Source organism: Drosophila bipectinata, unplaced genomic scaffold (assembly GCF_030179905.1).
Source record: "Drosophila bipectinata strain 14024-0381.07 unplaced genomic scaffold, DbipHiC1v2 scaffold_45, whole genome shotgun sequence".
Taxonomy (NCBI): domain Eukaryota; kingdom Metazoa; phylum Arthropoda; class Insecta; order Diptera; family Drosophilidae; genus Drosophila; species Drosophila bipectinata.
In genome coordinates, this window is record NW_027222970.1 from 1,116 (window position 1) to 7,500 (window position 6,385).

The 6,385-nt window shown below is 35.8% G+C and overlaps 2 non-coding genes across 2 annotated transcripts in view; both read right to left on the reverse strand.

Annotated features, from left to right (window-relative positions):
- Positions 1–1,998: 1,998 nt before the first annotated feature.
- Positions 1,999–5,949, reverse strand: LOC138927628 (large subunit ribosomal RNA). The gene has a single exon (XR_011444076.1). It is a non-coding gene; the product is annotated as a large subunit ribosomal RNA (ribosomal RNA).
- A 320-nt stretch (positions 5,950–6,269) lies between these two features.
- LOC138927625 (5.8S ribosomal RNA) overlaps positions 6,270–6,385 on the reverse strand; it is a 179-nt gene continuing 63 nt past the window's right edge. Inside the window, exon 1 of the ribosomal RNA XR_011444073.1 lies at positions 6,270–6,385. This exon is cut by the window's right edge and continues 63 nt beyond it. This is a non-coding gene — a ribosomal RNA (5.8S ribosomal RNA).

Genomic DNA, 6,385 nt, shown 5'->3' on the forward strand with positions numbered 1-6,385 from the left:
CGTCTTAAGGTTTAAGACTTATAACAATATATGTTTAATATTTTTAATATCCGTGAGGTTTTAAATAGGGACAGAAGGAATCTCTTGAATTGAATCATGCGCGTCACTAATAAGATGACAAGGCATTTGGCTACCTATGCGAAAGTAATTCAACTCCCGCCGTCTTAAGGTTTAAGACTTATAACAATATATGTTTAATATTTTTAATATCCGTGAGGTTTTAAATAGGGACAGAAGGAATCTCTTGAATTGAATCATGCGCGTCACTAATAAGATGACGAGGCATTTGGCTACCTATGCGAAAGTAATTCAACTCCCGCCGTCTTAAGGTTTAAGACTTATAACAATATATGTTTAATATTTTTAATATCCGTGAGGTTTTAAATAGGGACAGAAGGAATCTCTTGAATTGAATCATGCGCGTCACTAATAAGATGACGAGGCATTTGGCTACCTATGCGAAAGTAATTCAACTCCCGCCGTCTTAAGGTTTAAGACTTATAACAATATATGTTTAATATTTTTAATATCCGTGAGGTTTTAAATAGGGACAGAAGGAATCTCTTGAATTGAATCATGCGCGTCACTAATAAGATGACAAGGCATTTGGCTACCTATGCGAAAGTAATTCAACTCCCGCCGTCTTAAAGTTTAAGACTTATAACAATATAAATGAAAAATATTATTTTCATTTTTCACGTCACTAATAAGATGACGAGGCATTTGGCTACCTAAACGAAAGTAATTCATCTTCCGCCGTTATAAGGTTTAAGACTTATAACAATATAAATGAAAAATATTATTTTCATTTTTCACGTCACTAATAAGATGACGAGGCATTTGGCTACCTATGCGAAAGTAATTCAACTCCCGCCGTCTTAAAGTTTAAGACTTATAACAATATAAATGAAAAATATTATTTTCATTTTTCACGTCACTATTAAGATGACGAGGCATTTGGCTACCTAAACGAAAGTAATTCATCTTCCGCCGTTATAAGGTTTAAGACTTATAACAATATAAATGAAAAATATTATTTTCATTTTTCACGTCACTAATAAGATGACGAGGCATTTGGCTACCTATGCGAAAGTAATTCAACTCCCGCCGTCTTAAAGTTTAAGACTTATAACAATATAAATGAAAAATATTATTTTCATTTTTCACGTCACTAATAAGATGACGAGGCATTTGGCTACCTATGCGAAAGTAATTCAACTCCCGCCGTCTTAAGGTTTAAGACTTATAACAATATATGTTTAATATTTTTAATATCCGTGAGGTTTTAAATAGGGACAGAAGGAATCTCTTGAATTGAATCATGCGCGTCACTAATAAGATGACGAGGCATTTGGCTACCTATGCGAAAGTAATTCAACTCCCGCCGTCTTAAGGTTTAAGACTTATAACAATATATGTTTAATATTTTTAATATCCGTGAGGTTTTAAATAGGGACAGAAGGAATCTCTTGAATTGAATCATGCGCGTCACTAATAAGATGACGAGGCATTTGGCTACCTATGCGAAAGTAATTCAACTCCCGCCGTCTTAAAGTTTAAGACTTATAACAATATAAATGAAAAATATTATTTTCATTTTTCACGTCACTAATAAGATGACGAGGCATTTGGCTACCTAAAAGAAAGTAATTCATCTTCCGCCGTTATAAGGTTTAAGACTTATAACAATATAAATGAAAAATATTATTTTCATTTTTCACGTCACTAATAAGATGACGAGGCATTTGGCTACCTAAACGAAAGTAATTCAACTCCCGCCGTCTTAAGGTTTAAGACTTATAACAATATAAATGAAAAATATTATTTTCATTTTTCACGTCACTAATAAGATGACGAAACAGTTAGTAGGCCACAATTAGTAGGGAAACGTGGACAACCCGTGATAAATCCTTATATGCTTTCTTAGATATAGCATATAAAGATTTTTTATACTAAATATACATATTTACACATGCATATTTACATTTTTTTTATATTTCGAATCATCAAGCAAAGGATAAGCTTCAGTGGATCGCAGTATGGCAGCTGCTCAACCACTTACAACACCTTGCCCGTTACAAAAGTCGTTTACAATTGATTCTAGGCTTTGTCATTGTATTAAATAATGTTTTCATATGTAACTAGCATGGCATCAGGTGATCAAAGATCCTCCCAATTTACTATGTTACAAATTACATTGGCATCACATCCATTGTCGTTTAAAATATAAATAATAAACTTTAAATGGTTTAGAAGCCATACAATGCAAATTGCCCCTTATTTATCATTGCAGTCCAGCACGGATACGACCTTAGAGGCGTTCAGGCATAATCCAACGGACGTAGCGTCATACCACTGTTCGCTCGAACAAGTATTGTGCCATTGGTCCGTACCTGCGGTTCCTCTCGTACTACGCAGGAATGCTGTCGCAACAACGTTTTGTCATTAGTAGGGTAAAAACTAACCTGTCTCACGACGGTCTAAACCCAGCTCACGTTCCCTTGCATGGGTGAACAATCCAACGCTTGGTGAATTTTGCTTCACAATGATAGGAAGAGCCGACATCGAAGGATCAAAAAGCGACGTCGCTATGAACGCTTGGCCGCCACAAGCCAGTTATCCCTATGGTAACTTTTCTGACACCTCTTGTTAAAAACTCTTTAAACCAAAAGGATCGATAGGCCGAGCTTTTGCTGTCCCTGTGTGTACTGAACACCGAGATCAAGTCAGCATTTGCCCTTTTGCTCTATGTGTGGTTTCTGTCCGCACTGAGCTGGCCTTGGGACACCTCCGTTATTATTTGAGAGATGTACCGCCCCAGTCAAACTCCCTACCTGGCAATGTCCTTGAATTGGATCATACCTGAGTAATTGGAGTTATACCAAATTTTCAAATCGATAATACATGAATGCATCTCTCATTAAAGAATTTGTTTGCGATTATATAACAAACTCGTGATACTTTGATCAAGAAGCTTGCATCAAAACCCAATACCATAAGATATAATAAATATATCCGTATAATGGCTAGGAAATGATACACGTTCCATTTAATCAAGTAAGTAAGGAAACAATAAGAGTAGTGGTATTTCATTGTCGATACCAAACCGAAGTCTAATATCTCCCACTTATTCTACACCTCTTATGTCTCCTTACACTGCCAGATTAGAGTCAAGCTCAAAAGGGTCTTCTTTCCCCGCTAATTATTCCAAGCCCGTTCCCTTGGCTGTGGTTTCGCTAGATAGTAGATAGGGACAGAAGGAATCTCGTTAATCCATTCATGCGCGTCACTAATTAGATGACGAGGCATTTGGCTACCTTAAGAGAGTCATAGTTACTCCCGCCGTTGACCCGCGCTTACTTGAATTTCTTCACTTTGACATTCAGAGCACTGGGCAGAAATCACATTGTGTCAACACCCGCTAGGGCCATCACAATGCTTTGTTTTAATTAGACAGTCGGATTCCCCAAGTCCGTGCCAGTTCTGAATTGATTGTTAATTGATAATCGTTATAATTAATAAGAACTAATTGGTTTGACCCAACTAGTATTCTTAAAAATTTTAGCAAGAAAGTTCCACAATTGGATACGTAACTAAACTATCCGGGGAACAAGTTACAACCATAAATGATTATAACTCTATTTACCCAGAACGAGCACATAAACCATATTATTGTTTCCCAATCAAGCCCGACTATCTCAATCTTCAGAGCCAATCCTTATCCCGAAGTTACGGATCTAATTTGCCGACTTCCCTTACCTACATTATTCTATCGACTAGAGACTCTTCACCTTGGAGACCAGCTGCGGATATTGGTACGGCCTGTTGAGAAGTTTGCGTATCCCCACCATAAATTTTCAAGGTCCGAGGAGAAAATATCGACACAACAGTATATGTCATGCTCTTCTAGCCCATCTACCATATCTCTCTGCGAAAGACTTCCATGGTAGTACGACTATAAAACAGAAAAGAAAACTCTTCCGATATCTCTCGACGGCTTCTTTATGGTCGTTCCTGTTGCCAGGATGAGCACGAGGCCCATATTTAATAACAAACGGATACTCAACAGGTTACGGAATTGGAACCGTATTCCCTTTCGTTCAAAATTATTCAAGTATATAATTTTCACAATAATTGTAATATTTATTTTTACTTGAAAATTTTCGGCTTTCGCCTTGAACTTAGGACCGACTAACTCGTGATCAACCACTGTTCACACGAAACCCTTCTCCACTTCAGTCCTCCAAGGTCTCATTCGATTATTTGCTACTACCACCAAGATCTGTACCAATAGCAGCTCCATGCAGGCTTACGCCAAACACTTCTACGCATACCATTGTACCTTCCTACTCACTAAAGTTTCAAAATTTATATTACAAGTAATATAAATCATCTACTTTAGCGGTAATGTATAGGTATACAACTTAAGCGCCATCCATTTTAAGGGCTAGTTGCTTCGGCAGGTGAGTTGTTACACACTCCTTAGCGGATTTCGACTTCCATGATCACCGTCCTGCTGTTTTAAGCAACCAACGCCTTTCATGGTTTCTGCATGAGTTGTTAATTTGGGCACCGTAACATTACGTTTGGTTCATCCCACAGCGCCAGTTCTGCTTACCAAAAGTGGCCCACTGGGCACATTATATCATAACCTTAAACTTCATATCAAGAAAGTTAAGGTTCTTACCCATTTAAAGTTTGAGAATAGGTTAAGATCGTTTCGACCCTAAGGCCTCTAATCATTCGCTTTACCAGATAAGATTATTTTATATAACATTAAAATGCACCAGCTATCCTGAGGGAAACTTCGGAAGGAACCAGCTACTAGATGGTTCGATTGGTCTTTCGCCCCTATACTCAATTCTGACAATCGATTTGCACGTCAGAACTGTTTCGGTCTTCCATCAGGGTTTCCCCTGACTTCAACCTGATCAAGTATAGTTCACCATCTTTCGGGTCACAGCATATCTGCTCAAGGTACGTTCCAGTTAGAGGCATAAATAATATAAATATTATTATACATAACTATATAGAACGCCCCGGGATTGTGTTAATTAACTATAAAATAGTTAAAAAACTAATCCCATTAATAGTCAAGTTAATTACGCTATTAGGTTTATATCCCAATAACTTGCACATATGTTAGACTCCTTGGTCCGTGTTTCAAGACGGGTCCCGAAGGTATCCTGAATCTTTCGCATTGTTAATCATACAAGTGCATATAATAAACACAAAAATCAATGATAATTATGCCATTATATAATTCCGAAAAATTAACGCACTGTATTCTTATTAATCTATCAACACTTTATCAAATTAATGACATTTATCCTATGTTAAAATGCAAGCATAATAATTTGAATAAACTATAAGTCATATTTTATGATAAATTATATATGTTAATAGATTACAATGTCCTTATATGGAAAAAATGCACACTATTTCTATAATATTATTTAAATATTATAACTTTAATGATGAATTTTCCATAATGGATATTCAGGTTCATCGGGCTTAACCTCTAAGCAGTTTCACGTACTATTTAACTCTCTATTCAGAGTTCTTTTCAACTTTCCCTCACGGTACTTGTTTACTATCGGTCTCATGGTTATATTTAGTTTTAGATGGAGTTTACCACCCACTTAGTGCTGCACTATCAAGCAACACGACTCTTTGGAAACATCATCTAGTAATCATTAACGTTATACGGGCCTGGCACCCTCTATGGGTAAATGGCCTCATTTAAGAAGGACTTAAATCGTTAATTTCTCATACTAGAATATTGACGCTCCATACACTGCATCTCACATTTGCCATATAGACAAAGTGACTTAGTGCTGAACTGATTTCTTTTCGCTCGCCGCTACTAAGAAAATCCTTGTTAGTTTCTTTTCCTCCCCTAATTAATATGCTTAAATTCAGGGGGTAGTCCCATATGAGTTGAGGTTGTATAAAGCAATGTATATATATATATAAACAATATATCTCTATGAAGAACAATATATTTGATATATTTTCAATTTTCGCATCTTTAAATAAGAGACAATTCTAGTTAAAAAAAATTTAATTTTTTTTATGCTAGACATTTCTCAGTATTATTTGAATTGAAAAAAGAAAGAATTGTATATCTTCATTTTTTCTTTTATAAATATTTGAGATAATTGCTTTTATATTTAATATTATGAATATATAAATATATCCAATAATATACCATATGCATATCATTATAAAAATATATAATAATAAGCAACTTTATTAGCATAGTCTTACAACCCTCAACCATATGTAGTCCAAGCAGCACTATAAAATTAATTAAAGTACATAACAGCATGGACTGCGATATGCGTTCAAAATGTCGATGTTCATGTGTCCTGCAGTTCACACG